The following is a 13,902-nucleotide window of genomic DNA, read 5'->3' as shown; positions in this document are numbered from 1 at the left end:
AAAAGATAATGTCTAAAAAAATATGTTGGAAAAACAGATAAGGGAACACTTATGGAAATGAAGTCTAAGAAACGCGAGAGACTTCAAATGATCGACAAGAAAATGCGTGTCTGTCTTTCGAAAATTGATCCTCGCATCAATCTCATATGTGCTGAAAAACAATCTCAACATTCACATTAATTAATTGTAAGATTTATCCTTTGATTCCTTTATTAATAAAATGTCTTTCAAACTTGTAAAATTAGTCCCTCAGGAAACTAAAAAGGTTGCCTTTCACTGCTTGATCATCTCTTTTTCTCTCACACCCTATCTATGAGCTCATTTAATGGTCAGCTTTTCAGAATGCCCCTTTCAACAGTCTTCCATTCATCATCCAACTTGCTATATCCTAACTACAGGGGTCTGCTGGAGCCAATCCCAGCCAGCACAGGGCGCAAGGCAGGAAACAAACCCCGGGCAGGGCGCCAGCTCACCTCAGGGCACACACACACAGACAGACCAGAGACAATTTAGGATCACCAAGGCACCTAAGCTGCATGTCTTTGGACTGTGGGAGGAAACCCACGCAGACACGGGGAGGACATGCAAACTCCACGCTAGGAGGACCTGGGAAGCGAACCCGGGTCTCCTAACTGCGAGGCAGCAGTTCTACCCACTGTGCCACCGGGCTGCCCTTTACTTACTTTATTTTTCTGATGCCTTCATCTAACTTAAAACATTTGAGAGATATTTCAGTTTGTTTTTTTCTACTTTGAACACAATCAGGTGAAGTGACTTGTTCATGGTCCAAATTCTTAACCACTATGCCACACTGCCTCTGCAGACACCTCTGTAGGGTCTTTCGCACAGAACTGTGTGATCGCCAATAGATGGAATAAAAAACAAATCTTGAAAACTGCAGTTCAGCGATGCTCGTCAATCTGCTTTGTGTTTTGTGAAACTTTGGAGAACATTTCATTTACAGCACTGATGGCTCCAAGGAAAGAAGAAATTCATGATCATTTCAAAAATAGTTTTATTCATTATGTGCATTAGACAAAAATAATATCATCATCAGGCCATGTCAAAGCAAACATCATTGAATTTTATGTTATGCCACTAACAAAATGGTAAACACTACATATTGTTATTAGAACATGAGAAGCAACTTCTGACTTTCAAAAATTATGATTTAAAATGTTTTCTTATTTATTATTTACAGTATCTCATTTAAGGAGTGATCAGTTTTCTGTAATCGTTTGGCTTAACTGGTACAAGCCCCTTAGCGTTTCATTTTGGACCTCTGCTGTGAATGTTTGGCACTATGCTCAGCTGAAATTATTCTGTTTTTCTGAGAGTGAATAGTGTGTTGAAATATTCATAATGCACAATTTTATATTGTTTAGTACTAAGTGACAGAATAGCACTGACATTCGGGATTCCTTAAATAAATGTAATGTATGCTCCTTATGGGTTTCATTTCTAAATGTCACCAAATTAGCAAAAAGCAACAAATATCTCTCAGGATACAGTAGACCAAATGCAAAGCCAGTTATTTCTTTTTGTGTAATATAGAATAAAAATTAGCATTTACCCAAACCACCAAGAGAGAAATCAAAATAATTGAAAAATGTTCTGTTAAGTGGTGCACTGAAATGTAGCCTGTAAACCACAGGTTCAGTTATCGTAGGGTTTAAATTTTAAGAATATAACCACTGATTAAAAAAAAGAGAAAGTGTTAGTAAATTAGAAATGACTCCTGGAAGAGAGAGTTGATTTTAATTTTACTTGAAGGTTAATTTGTGACTGTGAGTGAGCGGTAGTACCTATTGATGGACTGGTTTCTGCCCTGCACCTACTGCTGCTGTCACAGGCTCAGAATTGAAGATGGATGACATAGCAGAAGGAGCCGCATCAGTACTGCAACAGTAAATCACATGGCTCCCCTTGTCGCGCCCTCAGACTTGGGCATGCTCTCCTAACCTGTGCCAACAAGCGTGGACCCTGCACAGACCCTCGCCTAACACAGGCTGCCTGTCTACTACCAAGCCGTTTCCTATTTAAGGTTTGGAGAGAACATTTACTTGGGTTTGGCAAGTTCACATCTTGTCATCTCACTGAATTATAAATAAAGCTATTTTCTGTATTTGAACAACCTATAGAAGATCTTTCCCGTGAATACTAAAGGATTTATTTTTGCAGTGCGGAAGAAGGGCAGGCAGAGCATCTACAGGTTAGGAATGGATGCCGTTTTGAAAATTAATGTATAATAAACATGATTTGTTTTTTCTTCCAGGAGACAGCATTCTAATATTTATTGATATTCTTTTATGTTTATTATTGCTGGATTTGTGTTTCCATTAAGAATGTCCTGTATCTGCCACCCAATGTCACTTAGAATGAAACCAAAGACTCAGAACAGAAGCACATTTGACTCGGCTGCATCATATTTTGGGAAGCACTGGAGTTAAATTTCTGCAGAGGAGAAGCCATAGGAGAAGGATTTCCTACATAGAGGACCCCACCAGATCCATGCTGCAAAAACAAGAAGTGATATTAGTTTACTATTTCCATCAATCTATTTTTATTTTTAAACACATCTGTATCAGAAGGCAGATTTATATAAAGAGCTGCTTTACATATAATAAAAAATAGTTTTACTATAGGTCTGTAGGCACCAATTATAACTAGCGTTGATCTACAGGAGCTTATTCCCACCATTTAAAAAAAAGCACATTATTTTCCAAAAATATTGTGTTATTTCACAAAATCATTACGTTATTTTGCAAAGGTATTGTATTATTTCTCAGAGATATACCTGTACCATAGTGACAGCTGTTGACACAAAGGTTAAGTGCACACTTTAGTGCAATCACGCGTCAAAACTGAGACACATTTACTGTAGCTTAAAGTGTAGTACGTTTAGATGTTTTAACATATGTGCAGAGTGGTAGCGCAGAGATACGAAAAAGAGGGTCTGCAGGGAGTTTCATGTTGTGAATTGGTTGGCGTTAATGTTTGTTGAAGTTGAATTATTTCTTCAGCTCTGTGTGCTACCTCAGGACTTGTAGTCATTCTCAATAACCTTTCACCTCCGCCTCGGCAGAGTGGTTTCTTCTAGAACAGGGGTAGGCAACGTCGATCCTGGAGGGCCGCAGTGGCTGCAGGTTTTTGTTCCAACCCAGTTGCTTAATGAGAAACCAATAACTGCTAATCTCAGACCTTATTTGATTTTATGGCGTGTTAATCTGCAATGTAATGTTCTTATATCATAGACTTGTTGAAATATCCAGCATTGCCTGGGAGGAAAATAAAGTGTTTTTTTTAATGGTTTGAGGAAAATAAAATAAAAAAAAAATACAACTTTAAAATAAAAATAAATTAATAAACAATGAAGACTCATTAATGTGCTTGTCTTGCGGTCTTGTATGTATGTATGTTATCATCCAGTTGACGCTATTCAACTCGATTTAATTTCAAAAGCAACAGGAGTGCAGTGGCGCTCAAACATAAAGAATGCTGGCAGTCGCCTCCAGTTCGCCCTCTGGTGGTTGTTCTGAGTGTCAACTGGATGATAACATGCATATAAGATCACCCCCCCCCCACCCAGAAGGGGCTGGGTTAGGTCTGCTTTCACCCGACAGTATTTTTAATCGACCAATGAGGAACATGTGTACCAAGTGTCATGAAAATTGCTCCAGCCATTCGGACGTGATGCTGGAACATACATACACAGATACATTGATGTTTATATACTGTATATAGATTATCTGAATAAATTCATGATTAGTTCATTTTTACAATTTTCAGTTGTAAAACAAGCAGAATGCTAAACCTGTTTATATCAAGCCCATCAAACAGAAGTATATCGTGTTCAAGTGCCATACTGTATTTACAAAGTTTGGGCAAAAAATATTTATAAAATGTTGTTTCTTTTCAGCAGTTACCTTTAAATTCACCTTTAAGAATGTAACATTTTCATTAATGTACACATCTGGTCCATTCAGATGTCTTTCAGCAGTACAGTGATCAACGAGGTCAGTCTCCATGCCACTTGAACAGATCAGAGCTCGCATGAAGATGACATTTGTCTGGGAGAGGCCGACTATTTGGAATAAACACAGAAGCCACCACACTAAGGTCCTGCGGCTGTCCACCTGCAGTACCTCTGAACACACTCTTGAAAAACTCATGAGGCAACACTTTGATGCACTGACCTTGCTGCATCTTTCATTTTCACTTCTCTACCATTATTTAAGAGGTCTGCTTTTGTCACAGACAGACACACACACACAAGATCTTGTTTGACAGAAGACCAAATGTGTTGAAAAGCTGGAAACTTGCTTGAAAAATAACATACATGTGATTGCTGTTCATTTTAATAAATGTACAGGTTATAGTTCAGTAGATCAAATGGTATGTACTTCTAGTCACTCTGCATTTTTTTTATTTCCTCTTTAATGTTAATTACTGTATTTCATCTTAGTAAGACTTTTAAAACAGTGCATATTCAGAAAGAAGCTCTCATGTATAATAACAAGTGCTACTCATTGGGTTTGTTTTAGAAGTTATCCTTATATAATAAATGGAGAGGACCTGGTGCCTGTCCTACATTGCACCTGGCATTGCCGGAATATTTCTGCCTCCTACAAATACTAAAATTGTCTTAAACAGGTTCAGAAAATTGATGGATAGACAAAAAGAAATAAAATAAATTACAGCCTTTCAGAATCAGTGCAGGGCATTACAGATGCATCTTACCACTTATTGAAATTTAGACTCAGCGTTCTTATTATAATTATATGTAAAGGATCATTTGGGAGTGGAACAAACTGCAAGGAGTTTGGAATTCCAATTCAGGATGATATTGGGAAGACCCCTAGGATTGGAAGAGCGTGGAGTGAATAAATACTCCAGGACTTGCTTCACAGTTATACAAGTTCTCGTGTACTGCAGATGCCAGCAGCATGATGATCTAATATGTCAAACATGGAGAACATCAGGGAAATTGTATTCCCTGTGGAGTGCCCTATCTGGGGACAAGACAAGGAGCATCAGTCTTCTTGCTTTAGAACTCCAACTGAGCTGGAGGTGTTTACTGGTTGTGCAACAGTGATACTGGTAGAAGTTTTGGGTCACCCATTAAGTAGGCCTAAGAAGCAACATTTGGACAGTTTAGGGCAGGGTGGATACAGAAGGCAAGAAGATAACAGGAAAATGCTGGACAAGAACAGGAGTAGGAGTTAAAAGCTAAGGTAGGCCCATCATGGGCACCAGTGTTGTTGCTGATTCTTTCATTAGGTTTCCTCCATTACACCTTAAATGCTCAAATGAATGATATCGGTCAGACTCTGGACTCATCTGCCCCTTGATTTCTAGTTTAAAATGTAAGAACAGGACAAATATTTTTCTACAATATAAACGAAATGCTTCCATTTTAATACACAGCTTCTTGTGTCAAATTATTACATACCATGATTGTAAAGAAATAAAATCAACTTGAAAAATACCAAACTTATCAATGCGAAACGTCAAAAGTCTGTAATTGCAGGAGACACAGCACAGAGTGCACTAAATGTGAGAGACCTGGGCAATGAAACTCAAAGCTTACTGTCCGTTAAAGTATAACAGACAAACCTCTCCATGAGACCTGAAATATCAGGAGATAAAATCACGCAGCCCTTCCCACATCAAGAGCTGGACAAAGATGTGCTACAGTAGGTCTTTAGGACTAATACAGTGTGTAGCTCGTAGTTGGGGTCAAAAGCAGAAACTACTGTATATTGGTGTGTGTTATTTCTGGTGATTGATGTTACTTATGGTGTTTCAGGTCAGTCGTTTTTAAGACTATGGGGCTTTGCCCCCTACTCACTTCGGTCGCCCATTCATGCCTGTGCTACTCGCCAACCACTCTGCATCTCTGCTGCTTGCGTTGTGAAGATGGGGACTGATCTCACCTCAAGGAGACATGATCGCTCCTCCGACACCCCGGCAAAAACGGTGATACAATGGGAAACACATTCAGTTTTTATTATACCTCCTCTTTGCTCGATCAGCTGCTGGCTTGCTGCTGCTGCTGCCGTGCCACATGATCTGCATTCTGCACAGCGCACCTATGTCCATATATTCGATCTGTTTTCGCTTTTACCTTTTCATCAGTATCGCGTTGAATTTTGATTTTGATGTAACAATGCAACATATAACTGCCCATTATCATAGAATTAGAATTAGAACAATCTAGACGAGAACAGGCCATTCAGCCCAACAAAGCTCGCCAGTCCTATCCACTTGCTTCCTCCAAGAAAACATCAAGTCGAGTTTTGAAAGTCCCTAACGTCTTACTGTCTACCACACTACTTGGTAACTTATTCCAAGTGTCTATCGTTCTTTGTGTAAAGAAAAACTTCCTAATGTTTGTGCGAAATTTACCCTTAACAAGTTTCTAACTGTGTCCCCGTGTTCTTGATGAGCTCATTATACTACAACTACAAGAAATGTGTCTAACATAACCACGCAGGACTTTTCCAAATCTCTTTTCATAAGCTCTTGTCTTGCTGGGCTTCTGACCCCGGGCATGGTTACATCACTCGGCACGAAGAATCATCTTGCGGGACGTGAAAGTGTCTCTGAGACAATCACGTCTCGTCTCCTTCCAAGATTTTTTTGTAAAATAGAGAGATTTGTTTTCCAAAGTATAAAAGAACCATCTGGTATTTTCTCCCTGGCCTCATTTTCTTTCTTCTTTTTGATGGGACCCTTCATCTCGAAGAGCAATTTCAGCCATGATACAGACCCCTGGTGTCTCACACTTGAATGTGCAGGTCCTTCTCTGGTGAAAGTGTGGCTCTCTATCTTCCCTGCAATCTTCCTCTGAGATCTACTTCTGGCCTTACCCATGACATCCTTTACTTTAACACAGAGACACATTTTACTTGTTCATGTGATTGAAAGTATCACTGTGATGCCCTTCCCATACCATGAGTTTTATATAAATTAAAGGAAAAGTAACTGATGAGCTGATTCTGACTTAATGGTATGTTCTCCTGAAAACATTTCTTATTTTCAAACTTAATTAATCAAATAATAATATTAAAGTGTTCTGACACTCTGGCAAACTGTTCTCAGTAATTTCTTTATTGTTGGAGGGCTACAGTTACTACATGCTATGGTTACTGCCATTGACACATTTCTCAATTAAAACAGGAACTGAGAAGTAAATAGGAGGCCATTTGCGTTAATCTGCATTTGTCTTAAACCTGCAAATGCTTTAGCTACAAACCTTCAAAATCTCTTCACTGAATAATAGTTAAACTTTTATGAAATGCAATTCAAAGTAAAAAAGTGAGAAGTGTTATTTGCAGGTAAAGTTAACATTAATTTAAAACACAAGATAGACAACACTGACCTACAAGAAGTTAACCCTGAACAGTTTTTATTGGTGCAATTTTCTTATCCTCCTCCAGGCAATGTGTAGAAATTATTAAAGAGCACAATAAAATGATAGGTGATATTGCAAAAACTGTTGAATATAAATCGAGGCACATTATGGTCTGATTGTACAGTGCACTCCTGAGAGCACATCTAGATTACTGTAGCAAGTACTGTTCACCATAATACAAAAAGGACACTGCAGGTTTATACATGTCAAAGACACAAGCATTCAAGTACATTCATGAGCTGAGGGATCTTATGTAATCCAAAAGCTTAAAGAAATAAAAAATACAAGAAAGGTCAGAATAAAAAATTTAATTACAACGAACTTCAGAAATGAGAACAGACCACTCAGTCCATCAAGCTTGTTTGGTTAGCTAACACTTTAATTGTCCCAATATGTCGTCCAGATAATTCTTAAAGGTTTCTGTTTCAACTACATGTCTCGGTAGTTTGGTCCTGATTCCCATGACTCTTTGCATGAAGATGTGATCCCTGGCTTCAGTTGTAAAAACACTTCCCCTTAATGTCTTAATTTCCACAGGTATCCTTGAGTATGTGATTCACTATTTAATTGAAAGAATTCTGCTGGATCTGTTTTTTCCATGCTTTCCATAATTTTGAAAACCCTCATTAGATCCCCACAGAAAGACAAAACACGTTTAATTCCCTGAGCCTGTCAGAGTAGGAGATGCCCTTAAGTTAATATAAGCATGTTCTGTACTTGAATGGGAGACCATCTAGGAAAAAGCTTGGATTGCTTTTGGAAGAGGCGTTGGTGAGGCCAGCAGGGGGCACTTTACCTATGGTCTGAATGTAGATCCCAATTCCTCAGTGCAGTGATGAGGACACTGTGTTGTAAAAATGGCACCGTCACCTAAAAGTAAGATCCTGACTCTCTGTGGTCATAAAAGATCCCTGGGCATCTTTTGTACAGTGCAGGGTGTACCAGTTTCACTGTATGGTCCAATCCTTCTGTCTGTAATTGGCTGTCTCTTCTCCACTTCACCACCTAATAGCTCATGTGTGGGGAGTGCACTGGTGCAAAAATGGCTGCCGTTGCATCACCCAAGTGGATGCTGTACATTAGTGTTGGATGAAGTGGCTCCTGACTCTCTATGAAAAAGCACTTCAGTAGTGAGAAAAGTGTTATATACATGTAAAGAATTATTACTATTATAAAAGGTTCCATCCTGTAAGACAGTGTCACCTGTCTTGTATTTGTTGTTACTGTTCCATTTGCCTACATGTGGCACTTTTCTACTTTGAATTGAATTTTCCAAGTGTTTACCCCATTGTCCAGGGCTTTTTGAATTATTGAATTATTGTTGCTGCCTCCTCATTATCTGTCACTTTGCAGTTAGACCTTTAGCCTGAGTCTTCACAAGCTGAACAGGGTTCAGTTTATGCTAGGAGAGATGGTATGCAAAGCAGGAATTCAGAGTGTTTTTGCATCGATAGTTTATTGATGACTTTCAAGTCTCAGGAAAGTTAACTTGAGCTGGGTGTCGGATGAATTTGCTGTTTAACTAACAGCTTGAGTGATAATGATGTTTGTAACATTTTCTTAGTTTTGTTATTGCACATACTTTAAACTGTAACATGTTAGTGTGCCAGCAATGATGAGAATCTGCTGCTCAGTAAGCCAGGGAATCTTGTTTTACATGGTTATTAGCACGAAGGGAGGAGAAGCTGCTGTCATAAAAAAATGACATTTTCAGATAGCCTGGTACGTTCCTCAAGAAAAAAAATCTTTTTCTTAATTTTTGATTGAGAAGACATACCGTATATACTCGTGTATAAGTCGGGTCTTGAAACCTGAAAAATTGTTCCTAAAATCAGGCCCCGACATATACGCCCATTGCCTTGCCTCCTTCGAAGTAAAATCAGTTTCTCAACTGCATTGAATTTTGTTGAAGCAGCACAGTTACAAATTTCTTTCACTACTTCAACGACGTTTAATTTAAAACCAGCTTCATATTTTCTTCTGATTGAACGCTCCATCGTAGATAAGGAATGCTCTTAAGATAAAGGTGTATGAGGGCGTGAGACACACAAAACAGTGCAAACGTTGCTTCGGAATAGTTTGGGTATTACCATGTGGTTACGTAGGCACAATAGAGAGACAGAGAGAGAGAGAGAGGTTAGGAGTGCGTGCTGATACAGCGCATTGCTGCACCCACATACAAAAAAAAGGCAGTGTGCTCCATGGTTACTCTCTCAGGTGGGCGTTAGCATATCATAATCACTTGGACCAATAGCGTGAGTTTTCCGCATTTCACTTATATGACCGACATTATAAAATACCAGAAATTATATCATAAAATCAAGTCCCAACTTATCCACGGTTATATACGGTAATCTTCAACCAAGAAAAGGATCAACTGGGGATGTTCACCAATGTCTTGCTGTTGTTAATGGGACTGCATGAAGATTTAACCCACACAGGCTGTATGATTCCATGTGTCACTCTGTGCTTGCTGTTATTAGTTTTGATACAAATAATTAGTCTGTGAGTGAAAATGTAAAGCAACTCTCTCTGTTAAACTACTACTAGTGGGCTGAGAGGTTACATTGTTCATTCTTTGTCTAACTTCAGCCCCTTAATGGCACTAGGTGAAGACCTTTGCTTTGTGAAGTCCTCTACTGGTGGTAAACAGGGTTGATATAAAGGTTTGAAAGGAAAGACAGCCCAAGTCAGTGAATAGCCTGCCACAGAGGTGTTGAGGGTGAAATACACAGGGTGCAGCAAGGGCAGTGAGGTAGTTAAGTGGTTGTAAGGAATGTTTGTATAGCTGGTGTTTACACCTCTTCCTACACCCCAACTAGATAAGAACCTAAGAGGTTAGTGGGTATCTTTTGTGTTAGCTGTATATCGCTTGATAAAAAAGTATTAAACACAAATTAATATAAATTACAAAAAGTGATAGTCAAAGGGACTCCAATTGTGATCTCATTGACGCAAAGACCTTTCCTCTTCTCTTATTTATACACTTTGTCTCCAGCATTTTTTGAGATCCACTGTTACAAGTTACTTCTGATACTCATTGCATTTAGTTTCAGAATTAAACCCAAGTTGGTTGTTATTTATTATATTATTTTAATATACATCGTCCTAATTTCACAGAATAAATGTAGAGTTTATTGATTTTTAATTTTTGGGATCCACTTTGTTTCCCTTGTTGTGGATGAGAATTATATTTGTAGTTTTTCAATAATCAAGAGCTTTTCCCATTTCAAGTGGCTGCCAAAAAATGGGTAACAAAAGTTTAGAATGTTCTCATTTCTTTCAACACGATTATAAAAATTGCACCAGGTCTGCAGATATTAGTATTTCATGTGTGAAGGGCCCAAAACTAACTTAACTCTTCTATTTTATTCTTTACAGTGAATCATACCTACAAAGAATGATCAGGATTTGCATTTAAGATACAAGAGAGGAAAAATATTATCACACAAATGATTGTGGGAATCAAAAGTAAACGAGTCATGAAGCAGAAACTGCAATGATTTCCAGAAATTTAGCTAGATGGAGTATTAATGCAGTTTAGCTATTGGCTAATCAAATGATAAATGCTAAATGATAAATAGAATGATTTCCTTTCCTTTGTCAAGTTTCTGTATTCTAATGTTTATGACATGATTAAAGAAAGGACTGTGAAAAATCAAACATCTTACAAAAGGTGCAAACGTAAAGGGTGTAAACAATCCACAAACAATCAATAAAGAATATTCTCTTCATTTGACTTCATAGTCTTATGCTTTACAGTCCAGGGCCTTAGCCACCAGACCATACTGCTCACCCACATCTCATTAGGATATTTGAGGTATCCGCGAAGAGAAGTTTTATTTGGGCTATGCAGTCATCCATCCGTCTTTGATTTCATTTTTCTGCTGACTCCATTTCACTCTCATGAAAAGTTATGGCCTGTCTTGGCCACAGCAGGTGCAAGGCAAGAACTAAAGCTGAACGTGATGGCATTGTACCATAAAGGAGCATTCTTTCACATAACAACACCAATTTATACAAGCCACTTTAGACTTGCCACTCATCTAATCACTTATATCTTCACAATGTTGAGGGAAAATAGGAAAATTCTAGAAAATGCAAGGAAATACAAGAGGAACATGCAACCTCCTCTCTTTTGGGCAATTGGAGTAGAGGTAAGGCCCAACTAGTCTAGGAGCTCTGCTCTGTACAAATGAATTATATAGTTGTCATCAGCTGACGCTAAATAATAACTGAGTCAAGCAACAAGATAATTTTTCCAAAAATATAAGATGAAGAAGAAATTGTAAAAGTCTGGGCACCTTCGAAATAGTGAATACTGAAAAGAACAGTCCCTGCTTTAAAACCTTTAATTTGTACTAAAACACAATTTCTAACAGAATAATGGCTCAAAACGTTTCTATGTTGAAATGAGTATAAGCCGTAACAACAGTTATCAGGATATGATCAAAGATCTATGCAGGTAGAGTGAATCTAAATTTTTTTTAAGGTTGTTGATTTGAGAAACTGAAACATATTTGGTGTGCAATTCCCTCTTTTATTTTGTAGCACAGTTAAATTGTTTCACAATTTCTAAAATCACTTCTAGAATCAGGGATTGCAAAGTCAAAAAGCCCTGAAGCTATTGTACCCCAGAGCCCTGATCGGCATTGAAAAGTGCCAGGCCTGCATGGAGAATCTGAAATGGCCTGCTCTCATAAATGAGAAACTGAGTCAGACTTTCTCTGCTGGGAACAGTTTGTTGTACCTGCTGGACCAGAGGAAGGAATAGTCCTGGCCTCCTGCTGCTCCTCAATGGTATCACTGTTACTCTGTTCCCTGCGGCACTTTTGGCTAGTCTGGCAGCTTTTAAATGTAATTTAGCCAACAGTGTGCACTTTGTTTTTTATGATATTTGAGATTAGTTCAAGAATTTCAAGTTATTTGCAGTAAACATTTTCCAGGCAGCAGAGTAGCACAGTAGATCCAATGTCTTGGGTTAGAATCCAGCACCCAGTTGTTGTCGGAGAGGCTGTGATGGTTTTCCTCTGGGTACATCCCTAGTGTTCATGTGTGGACCTTCTGTCCATGGCTGATTCCTACCTTGTGACCAGTGCTGCCAGCATATGCCCCAGCTCTCCTTATTACAATGGATTAAATGAGTTTGGGAATGATCTGATATAAGGGTAGAAGGGTTTTCTGCCTCATTGATATTCCTCTTAATGCTTCCTTTCTATCCAATTTCAATAAATCAATACATTAACAGCACGAGTTGCATATCTACTGTTATTCATATGTGAGCCTATTAAACGCAAGTTAGTTTCAGTTTAGAAAATTAACAATAATAATAAAATATTACTCACTACACAGTAAAACGTACTCATACGTTTCAGTGTGACACAGACTTTAATGCACAGCTTTTTTAAGTTTCATAGGCTAGACTTTAGCCTCCCCATGACCCGACTAAGGATGAAGCAGGTATAGAAAACGGATGGATATGTAGTTAATTCGAAATTAGAGTTTACAAACAGAAAATCAAGAAATTACAATAAGTAAGTTATTTTTGTCCAATTTATTTATACTTTGGCTAACTATCAGAAACTCAACAACAACGCAATAACAACACACGTGTTTCATGGACAATACAAGCAGCACTTTATTTATCTGATGCTCCCCATTTGTAAGAAGTAAACAAATGTTTCATATTTACATAGATTAATAAATCTTTAGCCATTTCTTGAGAAGTTCATAATCCATTTCAATTAACTGTACATCATTCAATTCATTTTCAGATCACTTCTCCATGTCAGGGCAGCACTGGGATATATATATAGATTAAGACTGGGAAAGTTAAAACATTAATATGCCAGCAATGAGGCAGTGCTTTGGTCAGGATGGCATTTTCATGTAATTTTTTTTTTTAACATTATGAAACAATAATGCAAAAAAATGTTCGTGTGAACATAAAGAATTACACAGTACCATATTTATACACTACCTTTAAAAATTTTGAGCAATAATATTTTATTTAAAAGTTTCAAATAACACATTTCACAATGCACTGCCAAATGCCAGTACGTGGTACTTGTATTCATTACCTTGATTTATTCCTGGTGCGACACTAAAGAAAAGTACCCAAGGTAAAAATTATGTTCTCTTTTTTATTTTTTGATGTCATGTTTCTGTAAGATCAAATCAATGTCATATCACATACGTGCAAAATATGTTTTCTTTGAGTGGCACTGAAACCAAAGTCTCTAGAATCTCTGTATTTAACTTGCCAGGCTGCCAGGTAGCTTACAGTGCTGACTGCCCTTCTACGAAACAGAAGTATATTGATTATCCCTACCCGTTATTCCAGTTTGCAGAACCTTCATTAATTTATGCAAACAACTCCACATAACCATCCAAGTAATGCACGGTGTTAATTTTTAAGTGAGAGAGCAGCTACTGAGATCTTTTTTAATGCGTCAGGATCAAAGGTGTAGGTACAGCAGTGTTTT

General features: G+C 38.0%; 1 protein-coding gene across 1 annotated transcript in view; it reads right to left on the bottom strand.

Annotated features, from left to right (window-relative positions):
• Positions 1-2,427: 2,427 nt before the first annotated feature.
• LOC120534581 (lamin tail domain-containing protein 1-like) overlaps positions 2,428-13,902 on the bottom strand; it is a 68,330-nt gene continuing 56,855 nt past the window's right edge. Inside the window, exon 8 of the mRNA XM_039762173.1 lies at positions 2,428-2,514. The gene's annotated coding sequence lies outside the window, so the exon portion shown is untranslated. The remainder of the gene's footprint in view (positions 2,515-13,902) is intronic.

The sequence above is a fragment of the Polypterus senegalus genome, chromosome 8, assembly GCF_016835505.1.
Source record: "Polypterus senegalus isolate Bchr_013 chromosome 8, ASM1683550v1, whole genome shotgun sequence".
Lineage (NCBI taxonomy): Eukaryota > Metazoa > Chordata > Cladistia > Polypteriformes > Polypteridae > Polypterus > Polypterus senegalus.
The sequence above is the reverse complement of the archived record's forward strand: the minus strand, read 5'-3'. Positions and strand labels throughout refer to the sequence as shown.